The following is a 17,631-nucleotide window of genomic DNA, read 5'->3' as shown; positions in this document are numbered from 1 at the left end:
TTATATATATACAATATATAGTAGCTACTGAGCAATATAATGAATGTAATTTGCTTTCCCACCACTATAAAGTCACATAGTGTCAAAAAAATCCTAAGCAGTAAAATATTAGCTTAAGGACCATCTGTAATCTGAGAAGGGCAAAACAAGCAGCATTAATTAAACATAGGAACAACAACTGTGCCAACTTTTCAGGAAATTTTGTGTTGGAAGGGTTAGAAGATAATAAAAGAGCTGACACTGTAATATGTTTAAATGTCACACAGCATCTTGACCAAGTCCCTTCGCTAAACCTTTCTTTTACCTTTGAGATGGAATGAATAATACCTGCATCACAAATTCGTTCTGGGGAAAAAAAAATCTGTAAGTTTCTTTAATATAGTAATACACACACACTAAGAAACAAAAACAGGGGTGGAGATTTAACTCAGTGGTGCCACTGCCTGCCTTGCAAGCACAAGGTCCTAAATTCAATCCCTGGTACCAAAAAAAGAAAGATAAACAATTATTCCTTGACACTAGAAAAATTTGTAAATGTTAAATAAAATTGAATCGTGAAGCATACCACATAGAAGATCAAGGAGGACTTTTGAATTCTAAGTGGTATACTTCATGATTTAATCTCGTTACATTTATAGATTTGACTAGTATCTTTTACTATATCAAACATCCCTTTTAAAGAGGCCAACCAGGAAGCAATTTCAGCATCTACCATGAAGAAATGACTGCTTGACTTAGAATGGTAGTGGTGAATTGGTAAGACAGATTGTTTTCAAGAAAGAATAAACAATAGCTGGTGAAAAGTAATTTAAGAGTAAAGAACAAGTCCAAGGAATATTTAAATGCTGATGGCAGGCAATAAAGCAAAGTAATTAAGGAGCTTGAAATCACACGAATATAGGTTTAAACCCTGACTTCCACTTAGTAGTTATATATCCTAGGACAATTAACCCTTTCCATCTGAATTTCACATTTGTAAAATAAAGATAACTCTTATATTCAGGATACAAGTATTTAACACATGGTAACCACTCAATAAATGGTCTTATGTACTTAATATGTACATGATTTCCCACTCAATAAATGGTGTATGTACTTAAAATGTACAAAGTTTCTTTATGTTTTTATGGCCTTTCTGGTCTCTTTATAAGGTATGTGTTTGATATAGTAGTAGGTATTAGTCAAATCTATAAATGTAACATAAGATTAAATCATGACATGTGCAACTTAGAACTCAGAAGTCCTTCTTGATTTTCTACATGATATGCTTCATGATCCAATTTTATTTAACATTTACAAATTTTTCTAGTGTCAAGGGATAATTGTTTCTTACCCTAAGCAGCCACCAGTCAAATTATTTTTGTTGTTGTTGCTTTGGTTCAGTTTGCCTTCTTGAGACAGAGTCCCAATCTGCTTCCCAGGCTGGCCTCAAATCCAATTCTCCTGCATCAGCCCCTCAAGTAGCTGGGATTAAGGTATATGCAACTGTGCCCAGTAATAATTTTTCTTTTTTAAATTCTTTTTTATTTTTTGATGATGCTAGGGATTAAATGTAGGGTGTAGCAAAAGCTGGGCAGGAGCTCTAACCATAAGTTTCATCCCTAGATTTTAATTACTTCTTTATCTTATCTGTCTTGCCCCTAACCACCCTGAATAGTGTTCCTTGAACATAACCTTGTTATGGTTTATATCTAGATGTTCCCTGAAAGTCTTAAGCACTCATAGGTGGGGATCTGGAGAGATGCCTGGACCATGAGGGCGTGATATTCGTCAAATTAGTCCCTTGTGAAGTCTATAGCTAAACATGACATTGGGAGGTGAAGCCTGGTAGGAGGAGGTGGGTGACTGGGGTGTAGCCTGGAGGGTTTTATCTCTTGTCCCTTGATCTCTCTCTGCTTCCCAATGCCATGCCATGAGCTGCTACTCATCTGCCATGCACCCTGCCTGTGAGCCTGCCAACTATGGACTGGGACTTCGACAAACTGTGAGTCAAAATAAACCTTTGCTCCTTATAGTTGTGGGTATCAGGTATTGTGTTTTAGTAAGGAGAAAGTTACTAAGACAAAGGGAAAACAAAAATTAGTCATATTTATCTTCAATTAACATAGTAAGTACAGAGCAGGCTTAGCAATTTTTGTTAAAGGTGGTGGGAAGCATACATATAAATCTAGGTTCTTACCAGGCATGGTAGTACATGCCTGTATTCACAAAACTCAAAGTAAGGGAGGAAGAACCCTATGAGTTCAAGGTCAGCCTGGGATACATAGGGAGACCCTGTCTCTCTCAATCAATCAATCAAGCTCTTCCACATTAACTCCTCTCCAAATCAGTACAATCACACTTTAAAATGAGCAAATTTCATCATTTAAAAAGGTTTTTCCCTACATACACTACACCATTATCACCATCCATCCAATTTTAAAGACACAGAAACCCCAGCCCATGATGCAAACAACTAGTCAGTTCTATGTCTGCATCTAGTTCAGGGCTTGGGTCAGAATAGCTATCTAATCAATATCTGATAACCATTCAGCAAATAAGCTCAGTAGGATAAAAAGGTACAATTAATAGTGCCTTATAAATCAAGAAAGGATAACTAATACCTAGAGTTATTTATGTTGACAAAGTCCCAACTACCTAGAAATTATGATGAGATAAAATACTTGAATAACTAAAAATAATAATCTCTGCCAGCTGGTCTCCCTTGAAACTCGAGAACACTAAACTCAAATGTGGGTCCTGAGTACTGCCTGATATTCTTACATTTCCCTAGTCCATCTATTCCCCATTTTCCTGTACCACTATTCTGTACCTTCTCCTCCCTCAAGTTTCCATCTTTCCTCATCTCTCCTCTCTCTGCTCTCTCTTTCCCCTAATGTACATGTTTTCTATTTCCTTTTATCCTGTTACTGTGGATCAGAGATTCTCAAGAGGGGTTTTACTGAACCACTCCAACCTGAAGTGTAGGGAGGAACCTGCATATCGCTCCTAAATGTTGACAGTCCTTGAACCACTCCCTTGTGTATCTTCCTTCTGACTTTAAATACTAAAACCACAACTCCCATTTATATCTTCTGCCCAGACTTTCCCTCTAAACTTGTTTCACATACACATATTACTGCATACTGACATTTCCACTTAGAAATTTAACATATGCAAAACTGAAAATGATTTCAGATCTTCTCCCTCCTCACCCCTATTACTCTGTAAGTCATCCCCATTTCAGAAAGTCGTAATTCCATTCTTTAGTTGCTCAGGCCATAAACCTTGAAATCATCCCATTCTCCCACACACCTGGCTGCTCTACCTTTGAAACATCTAGAATAGTCTTTCCGAACCACCTCCATTATTAACCACCCTGATCCAAGTCACCCTGACCTTCAGCCCAGATAAAAGCAATGACCTGCCAACAGTTCTCACTATTTCTGCCTGTGCTGCACTAGGTCAACAAAGCAGACAGATCCTTTAAAAACACAAGTTAGCTCAATTTACTCTTTACGCAAAACTCATCTCATTCAAAGTAAAAACAAGTTCCCACAAAGTCCCACAAGACCTTATAGAACCTTGCCCCATTTTACCTGAGTATCAGCTATAACTCTAATGCTTGTTCATTGTGTCCCAGCTGAACTAGCTGGTATGCTCCTGGCTCATGGACCCTCTTGTAGTCTCAAGGCTCTTTCTACATGGCATTTTTACTACTTTCATGTCTTCACTCAGGTATCTTTTTTATGGAGAATCCTGCAATATCCTAAACCTCTGGTACCTCATTCCCTTTCACTGCTTTATTTTTTTCTCGAGTACTTTCCAGCGTCTGATACATTTTTTGTTTTTGTCAGTGTCTTCTCTTGCCCATCCCCAATGTGAAGTTCACAATGGCAGAGACTTTTATTGTTTTTTAACTATTTCCCCCAGTACCTGGCCCGGGGCAGGTACTCAGTATTTGCGAAGTTAATAAATAGAACCTAGGCTTGATGTGAGTACAATATTCTAAACACCCATTTCTTTAGACTCCTGTTCCTATTCTGCTCATTTCTCCCCAAACTTAACATTGAAGAGCAAAGGAAATATTTAAATCTACTGTAAAACTCTAACGTTCTCAACTACTAACCTTAACCCAACACCTTTATTTTCAAATTCAAAACTCAACCAACTACTCTAACATATCACAAATAGTTCAGATAAGATCCAAATATTAACACTATCAAGGACTCGGATTTACCAGATGAATTCTAGAAGGTTCTGTAAGTTGTTTCTGTTAAGTCGTGTAGGTTCTCATTACTGAATACATTACACACTTCCTCACACCTCAGAAAAATCTAGAACCACTCCAGTTTCCTAGGTTCCTCAAGTTTAAGTATAATTTGAAAGCAATCCTGAGTACAAGTAAATAATGTGAAAGTGCTTTGCCAACAGAAAATGTCTCGTCAGCATTAAATGCTATTATTAAAATGAGACTTTAAAAATGTCACTGAGAGGATAAACTGGAGGAAATAGCTGAGTTCGGATAGAATCGAAGTGCCCCGTAAAACAATTATGGTTTCGGTAACCGTACCACGGAAAATGCGGGTCTTGAACTGAACTGAGCTTCGACTCCACTCTACCTTTCCTACCTCAGTAAAAGACAGACATACTCCGCAAGAGACCGCACAGGCCGACTCGAGTCCGGAGGGTGGTGACTGGCCAACCCCTCAGCCCGACCGCACCACCTCACCCGCCGTCGCCGCCGGGCTGCACTTCTCTCGCCAGACACTCGCCCCTCCTAATCACAACTCCCAGCCCCCCAGCCCTCTCCGTCCAGGCAGGTCCTCTCTTGCCGGAACACACACACTTACCGTGCCCAAAGCGCCGGCTCGTCCCCCGGCTTCCTGCACAGGTGAAGACGCCGGGGTCGGGGCTGTGCCGCCCGACACCGTCCTGCAGAGGCGCGGGAGCAGGAGTCCGGAGAGCACGCGCAGCCGCAGAAACACCGGCGCAGAGGTCGGAGACGAACCCTGCTGTACTTCCGCCCTCCAGAGATGACGTCACGGAGCCCACGTGGCCTCGACTCCACCCTCTGGGATCCGCCCATCGTTCCGAGGAGCAGGAGCCGCTTTTAAGCATGCGCACAGCGAGAGGAGTGCTGACCAAAGCGAGACCTTGAGTTCGAAGTCCCGAGCCAAAATGTAGACCCTGGTCCTTGGGGAGGTTAATGTAACAGTCCTATAAGAACAGACATCCTCCCTAAAGCCTGATAGCAGCATCCCTCTTCCTGATATCACAGAATAGTGTTATTAAAACGTTAGCTTTCAAAGTTCTTTCACACCCATGTTCTCATTTGATGGTCTCAACTTTTTTAGAATCACTGCAAGCACGAAAGAGCCATATTTCAGCGAAGATTATGTGAGTACTGAGTAGGGGAGCCCATCTATCCAACAGTGCCTCTTCCGGTTTCTGAAAATAACAAGCAATTAATAAATTTACCCCTAAAGAGTATTCGAAAGGGATCTATGCAGAATTACTAACTAGGCATTTAAGATTTTTCTCTAAACTATACATGCCATAATGCTAGGCATGCTGAGTAAATGCTGGAGCTCAGAACAGGTTCCTAATCACTGGGAAGATAAGGAAATCTGGGTAGTAGCCACAGAATTCTTGCAATCCGCTGGTGCATGTTAGGTGGAGCATGACTAAGGCATCCATCCTAAATGGAATGAAATAGAAAGTGTCAGCATGCTTCACATATGTAAAAGTAAATATTGTTTCCTGAACTTTACATACACACATACAGACATATATAATTATATATATATACATATATATATGTATATATATATGTATATGGTATACACTGGATGAAATCTCTTTCTTAATAAGGATGACATAATTTGAAAGGCACAGCCCTGGTCCACTCCACCTATTCAAAGCAGAAATCCCCTCTAGAATATACCCAACAGTCAGCTATTAGCCCCTGTAAGAAAGATCCTGGGAGAAAGGCGAATCACCTTCCCAGTGGCAAACAAAAGTGTATAGAATTTACTTTGAAATGTATCCAAACAATAAAATGGATTGAGATGCCTAGGATAAGTATGGGATTAAATGAGTAAAATACATTGTAATGGTAGGATCTAAGTGATGGTTCATTATAAATGGGCATTTACTGTCAAATTCTTATAATATTGCTATATGCTTGAAATTTTTCCCAATTAAATGCTGGAGGGAGGGCTATATATGAAAAATAATAAGTATAAGTGATTACATGGACCTAAAATCCAGCTTCAAGTTTTATAAATTGACCCTATTTTCTTTTCTCATTTTGTTCCTTTTACTTCTCCCATCTATAACCTACAACAGAAATAATTAACATTTCAGATATGAAAACATAATTCTGGTTCCCCATAACCTACATAGGAATAAAAATTGTTAGTTCTTTTAGCCATATTTCACATGCCATACCTCTTTTCTGAATATGGTCCAGTTATCAGATTCCCCAATAAATAGTTTTATTCTTTCCTATCTATTGATTATGCTCCTTAAGGAAAATTTCAAAGAGAACTTTTTTAAAAAAAAGAGGAATTCTGTATTTGTTTTCTGTCTTTTCCATTGTTAAAATGTCTCCTCTCCCATCTTTATTACTTTTTGTGAAGATAATATTTAAAGAACTCTTTGATTTAGTCATATTATTTCCTCCAAGCCTCAACTCATTTTAAGTGACTCTTCCAAAGTTCTGAGTTCCAATGAAAGATACCAGAGAAGTCTTTGTTAATAATATAGTCGTTTCTTCGTATTGTAAAACTTTGGAGTTGTAAAGTCTGGCTTTTCTCTCCCCCTCATTGGTGGAGTTTGAACCCAGGCCTTCATACCAAACTACTTCCCAAGCCCTTTTTTACTACTCTCTAGTAGTCTCTCTAAATCACTAAATTGCTCCTGCTGGGCTTGAATTTGTGCTGCCTCGGCCTCCCAAAGTGTTAGGATTACAGATGTATACCCCCACACCCAGCCTGATTTTTATTTTTGCATGCCTTGCAGCTAATAGGAAGATGTGGTTTTTCTATAAAATGGAATATTACTCAGCCATAAAGAATGAGAAATTAGATTCATTCATAGGAAAATGGATACATAGTGAGGATATACTCCTAAGTGAAATAAGTCACACATGTGTAAATACCAAATAGTTTCTCTGGTGTGAATAAACTATAATAGTACATAAGATCCTAATGATATAATTGACAATGTGAAATAAGAAGAAAGGGGCTAAAGGTGTAGGGAAAGTGGGAAGGGTAGGGGAAAGCTAATAAGGGAAATGAAAAAATATGAGAAAATGAAAATGAAGTGTTTGTAAATGGGGAGGGGAGGAGGGGGTGAAGGGAGGGCAGGGTATAGGGAAAAAATGAGAACCAAGACCTTTCATGTAAAGGTACAAGATCCTAATAATGAATGTAATGCACTGTTTACCTAAAATGTACCAATAAACTCAATGAGGAAAAAATTTTTTTAAAACTCTTAAGCTGTTTGAACCTTTAAAAAAAGAGTCAAAGCAACAAAGAGTCAAAGCCATGAGAGTTCTTTACATTTATTTAAGCCTGCTTTCCTAAAAGCTAAGGTATCTCTCCTAACCGTGCAATGAACTCTAATATGCCATTAAAGTTAATAAAGATTCCATCTGCTCTCTTTAATCTCTTCTGCTACTTTTAGTGGACGAATTAGGCCAATGTTAATTATTTTACTTCAGTTCTAGTATCTCTTTGCTTCAACTAATTGTCCTGTCTCTCACATTTTTTTACTCATTACTGGTTTCTTCTGTCTACAGACATGCTAAAATGTTCTCCCATCCCACTAAAATCTTTCTTTAACCCTTGACACTTCTTACCTACATTGTTAGGATGCCTTTTACCTGGTCTCCCTGCCTTCAGTGTTGCTCTCCATGTCCCAGGGACCATCTCATTTTTACACTTATTTCAAGCAGTGCTCATTTTCTAAAACACACTCTAAGCAAGTCACTCTTCTGCGTGAGGCTTTTCAGTGATTCCTTTCTGGAAAAGTCTATGTTACTTTGTAGAAAGCAGCCTTCAAGTTTATCCCCAACTGGGGGTGAACGACGATGAAAGACAGAAGATGCAAAGATAATTTGGAATGAGGGGGAAAAGGGGCTCTGACAAAAGAGCCCTGATCATTTGGCTCGCCTTGTTTTTATTCACTTTGATATGTGAGCAAGCAATTAGGTAAATGGAAGATTCACCTGCCTTTTGTTATCTGGAGCGTGTCCAGGGTGATCATCCAGATCTCAGCTTGATTGACTCTTCTCTGGAACTTGCAACTGCTAGCATGCCTACGCATTGCCAAAGGAAGCACATCTTGCTGTTTTTCTCTTTTGCGCTCACAGATAAGGTCAGTTAGGCCTCAATCCTCATTATCTGGTCTCCTACATTACTTAGCACGATGAAAAAGGTCCTTTGAGACTGATATCTTTACAAATTCTATTCCATTTACTCGTGACTTGCACTTCAAAATCTAATAGTAGCAAATGTTTGGTGGTACTTCTGTGTACTATGACCAGGTCATCATAGTTGCCCTTGTTCCTGCTGACCCTGCTGTTCTCAAGGGTTGTAACTGTCCTAGGTTCTCGGTATCCCAAAGAAATGAGTAAGATACATAGAAGTCAGAAATGAAACGATAGGTTTATTAGCCAGGACACACTCCTCAGGGTGGGAGCAGGCTAGTGAAAAGGGCTCACAACCTGGAAGAAGCCAAGTATCAGAACCTATATGTGGTTTCTACAGGGAGGAAGTAGCTCTTTGAATGGACAAGGCAATTCACACCAATTAGGGACAAGTCTCCTCCTTTCTGTTGAAGGGAAGAGTTTTTGTCCCTGTATGGACCCATGAGGAATTGTCACGGTGCCCAAACCCCTGGTGGGTTAAAAGCCACCATGTAAATGGGATTATAATTATCCATAATTACGTCAGGGTCATTCTCAGTTGTGTAGTATATTCTATAGGCCATGCATCCCCAGGTACAGCTTAGGCATTAGAGGTGCTCTTTGTGGTTTCTAGCGAGCTTAGCTTGGGCTGGCCCAGAAGCCCATAGTGCACAAAACTTCTGGTCTTTCCATGCTGGTCTAGCTATTCAAACCAGGCAGTCTCTGTGGTTTTTAGAGAGCCAGCTTCCTCTTTTTCCCTCTGCACTTCAGGCTCGCTCCTTCCAGGAATTTCTCCTCTCTACCTCCTGCCTCACTGCTGTGCAGAATACTGTCTTATACCAGGCCCATCGTCACAGCTCTTCTTCCTCACTTGACATACACCACTTGGGGTTTGTTTGTGCTTATTGTTTTGCTGTTGTTGTTGTTGTTGTGGGGTTTTTTGTTTTGTTTTGTTTTTTTGGTATGTGGGTTTTTTTGTTTTTGTTTGTTTGTTTGTTTGTTTTTGGTAGTACTGAGCATTGGACCCATAGCCTTTATATTGTGCTACATCCCCAGCTTTTTTTTTCTTTTAATTTTTTCTTTTAAAACAGAGTCTCGCTATTACTAAGTTGCCCAAGCTGCCTCAGCCTCCCAGAGTGCTGCAATGACAAGCATGCACCACCACACCCACTTCACATTCATTCTTATGACTCATTTCATATTTTGGAAAAGTTTCTCTGCTCTTCAGAATTTCCTCAGTGGCTTTTGAAATCCCAAGATCATACATGGCCTGGAATGCAATATATTATTTGTTGACACAAGCTAAGCTAAGCATATGCTGTCTTCCGAAAGTCCCGTCACTTTCACCTCACAAACAAAACTGTTCCTCATAGAGTTCAGATAAAAGGAAAGTCATTGTTTCCTGTATTATAGTACTTCATGAGTTCCCGAGGGACAAACTCAGCAAGGAAAATTGGAAGGAGTTGAGATGCACTGCCATTAATGGAGTGGAGCTCCAACAGCCACCTCACGGTGGTTTAAGGCGTCTACCTCCACTACACCCTGACTCGGTTAATGCCAGTGTTACGGTCTGCATGGGGAAGATATTGCTGCTTCTTCCATCTGACTGCATTCCCAAAACACAGTTATACTTTGGTTCCTCTGTCCATTTCCATACGTTTATTCAGATGAGGTATCTCCCCTGCTGGAATGGAAACTCCTAGAAAGCAAGAATAAATTCCTATACAGCAAAGGCTACAAACCGCCGAGGTGGAGCTTTATAGACACTTCTCTATAGTATTATAGAGTATTCTAAGTTAGTTAGAAATAAAAAGACAGTCAGAAAGGGACCAGGCCCTTGAAGGAGTCAGTGCAGAAGATGCAACAATCAAAATTGTGGCTGGAAAGGAATTAGAAAGGAGCCAGGCCTGCGGGCCTACCTAGAGATAGACAGCAGCTTGAGATTATACTGTAACCAGCACCAGCTGGTCCAGTGAGCCTGGATAAGGCATCAGATACATAAGTGGGTGACCAGAACACCCTGACTCAAACTCCTATTCCTTCCCCCAAATGCCTTTGCCTTTCTACATCAGAAGTTAGAGATAAGCTAAAGTTGGTGATGCCCACCTATGCTCTCACTACATGCCTCACTTCCCTATTCACTCAACGTTAGATATGCTACTATTCTTGTAAACCCATAAGTTGGCTTCAGCTTGGCTCAGAGAGTTGAGATGTGGTCACATTTGTGAGTAAAACCCCAGACAAGGGGCCTTGGCAGCAGCTCACTTCCAGGCCCTGTCCTGTCTGTCTCTCAGGAGCTTTTGCTCCCATAAACTTTTCAGACTCTTCTCTTTTGTCCTCAGATCCATTCTTTGGTTATCAAGAGACTCAAACTTGACATATAACAGGCTGGCAGTCACTTCTCTGTAGCAGGAGGATGAGAAGTCCGAGCCCAGTCTGGGCCACTTAGTAACTTAGCAAGATCCTGTCTCAAAATTTAAAACAATTTTTTTTTAATTTTAAGGGCTGGGGATATAACTCAGTGGTAGAGTACTTCCTTGGGTTTGTTCTCCAGAACTGGAAAAAAATCTTCAAAAATTATGTAATCACATATTTCACAAGCAGAAAAATCTATTTCCGGTTTGTGCTGGAATCTGACAGCATTGAGCGCACTTGGTAACCGTGAGCTGTGGCAGTGTCAGGTGTTTCCTTTTAGGCTCTGCCTCCCTCTCCCACTCGTCCATCATTCCATGCTGCCCTTTACTCGAATTCTACCTGAACACTATAGGTAAGCCACAAATTTATTTAGCATCTGTCCCCCCATGCGCATATGCACACACAATGGAGGTCAAACCTAAGGCACCTAACCCCAGCCCTCTTATTTTGACACAGGGTCTTGCTCAAGTTGCCCAGGTGGGGTTTAAACTTGCCATCCTCCTGCCTCAGGCTCCCAAGTGCTGGGGTAACAGGCATGCGCTACCCTACCTAGCTCATGATCTTCCTGTCTGAACCTTCTTACCAGCTGGGGTTACAGATGCACGCAACCATGCCATATGAAGAAAAGGGGGGGCCATAAAGTGGTTCCTCTAAGTGAAAAGATGAAAGCACAATAAGATAATTGAGAGAGAAGCAACATTCACATACTTATATCTTTATAATTCTATTTTGTATTACTCTCAATTTCAATACCTTGTTTTTAAATTGAACTTTATCAAAAGTATGTATGTGAAAGAGAAGACCATATGTTACAGTTAAGATCCAAAGTGTCCCCAAACATCTTATGTGTTCAGAGGTGTGAGTTCTGGAAGGTGAGTGGATCATGGGGGCACCGTATTCGTAAGTTAAATAACCCACTAATGAGTTCATATCTGAATGAGCTGTTAGGAATACTGTCAGGTTGGAGGAAGTGGGTCCCTGAGGGTGTGACATGGAAGAGTACATTCTTGTCCCTGGTGGCTCCCTCTTCTCTTTGTGTTTCCTGGATGTTACAGGTTGATCAGCTTTCCTCCATCCTGCCTTTTCTGACTTGGAGCCAGCCTACCGTGGACTGAGCCCTCTGAAACTAGAAGGCAAACAAACCTTTCCTCCTTTAATTTGCAGGTTTCTGGTATTTTTGTTCTGGGGACAGGAAGGCTGTTACAGAGTATATAGAGTATTCAATGGCATCCAAAGGTTCAGATATCCACAAGTGTTTTTGGAATGTATCCTCCATAAAAAGAGGGACTGCAGTATATTCATAACTACTTATTCTTCAACAGCTTCCATAAGATTTTATTTCTATAAAAAGCTTTTATTAAACCTAAGACAAGTTAGGTATGTTAGTGCTGTAATCCAGCACTCTGGGAGGCTGAGGCAGGAGGATTACAAGTTCGAACCCAGCCTAAACAATTTAGTGACTTAGTAAGCACCTGTCTGAAAAAGCAGGGGGCTGAGAAGATAACTACTTATTCTTCAACAGCTTCCATAAGATTTTATTTCTATAAAAAGCTTTTATTAAACCTAAGACAAGTTAGGTATGTTAGTGCTGTAATCCAGCACTCTGGGAGGCTGAGGCAGGAGGATTACAAGTTCGAACCCAGCCTAAACAATTTAGTGACTTAGTAAGCACCTGTCTGAAAAAGCAGGGGGCTGAGGAGATAATCCATTGTGAAGGCCCTAAGATCAATACCTGTTTCCACAAGTAACAAACAAAAACAAATCAGGATAAGCCAGTTGTGGTGGCATACAACTGCAATCTTGGCTACTCAGGAGGCTGAGGCAGAAGGATCACAAGTTCAAGGCTAGTTGGGGTAAGTTAATAAGAAGTGGTCTCAAAATAAAATTTTAAAAGGACTGGGAATAGAGTACTTGCCACACGATAGTGTGAGGCCATGCAATTTCTAAGACTGGGATGGGGGTGGGGAGTGGCTGGGATAAACCACTTAGGGAGTTTTTCAGTCTTTTAAAAAATAAATAGGAAGAAAAAATAATCTAAAGTAAAATGGGAGAGATTCCTAAAGCGGCAAAATAAGCACTTGCTATAACCTATTGCTGTCACCAGGTGTCACAGTCTGCCTGGCCAGTGAGGCCGGGCGACAGAACCCTCAAGGTAATAGTGTTCCCTGAAGGAGACCTCCTGTTAATGTAAGAGAACTTGTGACACCCTAAAAAAATTTCTCACAACAAAATTATTTTAACTTGAAAAAAGAAAAGAAAAACAAATTCAATGCTAACTCTGATCTTCTCTTCCAAATCTCTCCTCCACATTGCTTCGCTGGTTTGTTCTGGATCATAGGCTAGTGGGGCCGAGCAGAGTATTTGGAACATGGTTCTTCAACCCCTGCTCTGACATGTATTACCTGTGTGGCCACAGGGGAAATTATTTCACTAAGACTCGCTACATACTTTGCAATATCCAGTGCAAAAAGAAAATGAGAGCTCTTTGTTAAAAGGTTAAGAATCTCAAAATGGCAGCACGGGCCCTTTAAACGAGTGCCAAGCCCTGTGCAATTGAATGGATCACATGTCCAAGAACCTGACTGACTTCTATGTAGCTTTTTTTTTTTTCCCAGTGCTGGGTATTGAATCCAAGGCCTCACACATGGAAGGCAAGTGCGCTATGGTCCCACTAAACTACACTCCAAGCCCTGTTGACCTGTGATAAAAGAAAATTTCTAAGATATCCTAAACTTAATTAAAGGGCCAGAGGATAGAAGAGAAAAGAGTTGGAAAAGTTAGTCAGTTAACAGTTTCTGATTTAAAAAATGGTTGCTGATGAAACCAGCAAAAAGATCCTTCATATGGAAAAGTTATACCCTATGACAGCCACCAATGGCCATCATGCCCTATTTATACACAAACTTTCCACAGTGTTAACCCCATCCAATCCACTAATCTAGAAGTTTACATTTTCTATCACTTATTCTGATGCTTTTCTTGTCAACCATTATAATCTTAAGAAAGGTGAAATAGTAGGGGCTGGGGATTTAGCTCAGTGGTGCAGCTCCCAGCCTCACATGTGCAAGGCTTCGAGTTCAGCCCCAGGTACTGAAAAACAAAAAACAAAAAGTGAACAGTTAATTCATTTTTCTGTGTTCATAAACTTACCTGGCAAAGATTTGAGTGCTGATTTTGAAGTAACTGTCCTGCTAGGCACCAAGGAGAAGGGACAGAGGAAATGGCCTCTGTCTTGAGAGTTGTCCAGGCTAGAGGAACACAGAAGGGAAAATGTCACAAGCCCGGTTCTAGGGGCTGGAGTAATGGGGCACAGGCCGGGGACCCCAGTCCAGTGAAGGACGGGCAGTCTGAGTCAGCTGGGTGGGGAAGGAGAGAGGGAAACTTCAAGCAGAGGGAACAGAAAACCAAAGGCTCACAGGAGAAAAGAAAAGTGGCCAGCTGGGTTTGGGCTCCTGTGTTACGGCTAACAGCCATTGTGGGGAGTCTAGAAAGATGGGCCAGGATAACAGGGAGGTCAGGATGGAGCATTCACACTACAGTGGGCTGGAGAGGACAGAACAGGAAAGTCACATATGAGCCCTGGTGAGCAGCTGCGTGTGGTGAGGAGCAAGGAGTCGTTCTTGGGCTGGAGGGGTGGCAGGATGGAGGTGGGGAAGGACATCAGTGTTGTGCGTGATGACCAGGAGGTGTCTGGGATGAGTAGGAGGCAGGTGCGCCTCCAGGTTGGAGCTCAGGCGATAGCACTGGCTGGATGTGTAGATCTGAGAGATGGAGGAGCAAAATTCAGGGAGCAATGACATTTGAAGTGTGGTGGAAGAAAGTTCTGCGGTGGAGATGAGGAGCAGAAAGAGAAGTGGGTGACTGAGTCTCCAAAGGAGGAGAGGAGGTGAGGAAGGCAGGAGAGTGCAGAGGCTGAGAAAGAGCAGGGGGAGCAGGGGGACCTGTTTCTTGGGTGGGGCAGCTGGGGACCTGTGCCTGGTGGGAGGGTGTCAGGCTGCAGAAGGGACATAGCACGGGAAGAGGGGTCACAAGGAGGACACAGGGAGGACAGCAGTCAGGATGGCAAGGAGGTAGAACAAATGCCTTACTTTCAAAGCTACAGCGGCAAGAAAGGATAGAATATTAAAAGCATCTTGCTTTTCAGATCTGTTAGTAAGGATGACAGCCAGGTTTACCGTCAGCTTGCCTCTGGCCAGGGACTATTCTGAGCCGTAAAATATTGGTTCATTTCAGCTTCTCATGGTCCTGTAAAGCAGGTGTTATTCTCATTTCCACTTTACAGGTAAGGAAACTAACTTGCCCAAGCTCACAAGGGGACAAAGTGGCAAGTACCCAGCCAGGGTGGGGACAGAGGTGAGGAGAACTCTCTTCCTGAGGGGAAAATCGCCCGCAGAAGTGAAAAGGTCAAAAAGGTGTGAGAAGGAGGGAGGACAGCTAGTGGGGGACACTTTGAGGGCTGAGAGGTGAAGGGTTCTGGCTGGTGGGAGTGGGGACCTCCTGAATGCTCCATTTGAGGTTGTGTGCTGGCCGGCAGCAGGAATGAGGAAGAGCTGGGGATTGTTTACTGCCCGATTGTTCTACGACCAAGCTAGGAAGAAAGGTTTGGTCTTGTCTCAAATCTTCACTGGAGTGCATTTCGCATTTAGATTTATTTGGTGTTTTTCAAATCCTGACAGAGGGCTCTTCTGAGGTTTTCAGGTCAGTGGATATACCTGCTTTGCCTTCACAAACCAGAAAACACCCTTAAAATTCTCTTGGAATGGCACCTTAAATCCTGCTAAGGATCCATGTGAAGCTTTCTTGCGTATTTGTGAGATTTAGGGTATCAGCATTCTGCAAAACAGAACACGGAAGCGCCTTACCGGGCCTCACCTGCTGTAGAGGAGGCTCCCGCCTCTTCACAGCTGCACTGTGTATTTTGTGATTTCCATCCTCGGAGCCATCATAGTACCTCATCGGTAAGTTTATCAGAAAAACTATGTCTTAATTTATTTTCATTTTTTTTTTTTGCTAAGAGGGTTTAAATTATGTAAAGAGAGATTGTGCGCTGTGCTCACTGTATAAAGATTTATTCTAAAAATCTCCCAATATATTTATGGTGACTGACAGAGAACAGTTGTGCAGGCTTTAATTTTTAGTGTGGCTTGCATTTTTGAAAGTAAACATGTTGCTGCTACACAGAATGGTCATGTTTGTGTCAAAATCAGCAAAGTAAAGAAATCATACCTGTACTTTTATAGGAAATCAGATGGGCACCTCCTCACCGTTTTGGCCCCCAGCCAAGTACAATTAGTTCCCATTGTGTTTGTTTTGTCTTTTCCCTCTGCATCATAATTCTTTTTTTTTAGGGGTGGGTACTGGGGATCGAACCTGGGCCCTTGTGCTTGCAAGGCAGATGGCAGAATCACTGAGCTAAATCCCTGACCCTTCCCATCATAACTCTGTAGCTGAAGAACTCCCATTTCAGCACAAGTAACCCAAGGTCTCACCAAGGAATAAAAATCTATGTCAAATTCAACTTTGTTGCCCTTTGAAAAATGTTCAGAAATAATTATGCTTTAGGGTACCTTTCTTTCTTGATGTGTCAGTTACTATGATTATGATTATCTTTTTAAATTCTTCTAGCTGTTGAAGTTATGGCCTGTCTGAGCGGAGTGCTATCACTAACGCTTCTAACAAGCCCTTGGGAAGCCTCTGATAACGGCTTGGAGGAGAAAAGAATAACAGATCAAGCAAATCACTAACAATATTAAGTCAGAAACAACAGAAGTGATTGCCCTGGAGAATTCTCTTGGTTAATACTTGTATCATGCTGCTACCTAGCACCCCAGATCTTGTTCATGTTGTTGTCTCTGTGTTAAAGGATGTTACTCCTGCATCCTGCAGGTTGTTGATGCATCTTTCTAAAACCTTTTGTAAGAATGTTTCAAATAATAGTTTGTAAAAGTAGGTGAAATAAAAGCAAGATGAGGATTCTCCTTTTCAACTACTGTTTTCCTAGGGCTGCAAAATATTTCGGCACATCCACTCTTTTGTGCTCTTCTCTCCACCCCTCCCATGTCACCAAGGGAGCCCAAGGACGCCACATGTCCCAAGGCTACTAGCGCTCCTTGTCTTCTGGCCCCTCAAGGACAGGGAAGGGGACACGTGAGAATGTTTGTTTTGAAAAAGCCCCTCGAATCTATTTCTGGTGGTTTTTTTCCTCATCTCATGAGACTCACAGTTCCAATGCAAGTGTTAATCAGAAAAGCCATGTCAAAAGGTGGTTGTCTTCATGATTAAGCCATATAAATCTAGAGACACAAAAAAGATGTCTTGCTTTCCAGCAGCCTGGCCAAGGAATCTTGGATGGGAAGAGCAGTGCGCTCTGCAGACACACGTCCCAGCCTCCAAGGGCGAGCTTTTGGTTTGATATGCTTGTTTTTCCCCAAGTTTGCTAAAATCTTCTATAAGTGTCCTTCACAGTACAGAAAAGGTGTGGTGTTGTCGTGCTTTGTAAACTCCTTCAGTTATCAGATCCTCCAGAAAATAGACTTTAAAGTCCATGTGGACCTGTTGCCAGCAAGGGAAAAATGTAGCTATATTCATTTTTAAAAAATAATTGACATGAAGATTTTAATTTTTTTTTTTTTTGCTAGATTTTGTTTTCTCAACTCCACGTAAACCATAGTCTTTCAAACATTGTTCAATATCCTGGACATTTAACTGAAGTTATGTCATCACCTTCTCTGTTAGAAGGAGACACTTCAGATACGTAGCAAGTTTCCGTTATGGTTTCTGTCTACAAGCCCTTCCCCTACAAAGCCTCATGCGCTCATAGG

General features: G+C 41.5%; 1 protein-coding gene across 2 annotated transcripts in view; it reads right to left on the bottom strand.

The window, feature by feature from the left end:
* The window catches only part of Atg5 (autophagy related 5), a 121,405-nt gene extending 116,471 nt beyond the window's left edge, over window positions 1-4,934 (bottom strand). For both annotated transcript variants that reach the window (XM_033763454.1, XM_033763457.1), the window contains exon 1: window positions 4,833-4,934. The gene's annotated coding sequence lies outside the window, so the exon portion shown is untranslated. The remainder of the gene's footprint in view (window positions 1-4,832) is intronic.
* Between the last annotated feature and the right edge of the window lie 12,697 nt (window positions 4,935-17,631).

The sequence above is a fragment of the Fukomys damarensis genome, unplaced genomic scaffold, assembly GCF_012274545.1.
Source record: "Fukomys damarensis isolate Sample0158 unplaced genomic scaffold, DMR_v1.0_HiC HiC_scaffold_14, whole genome shotgun sequence".
NCBI lineage: Eukaryota > Metazoa > Chordata > Mammalia > Rodentia > Bathyergidae > Fukomys > Fukomys damarensis.
This window is presented reverse-complemented; position numbering and strand designations above follow the sequence as displayed.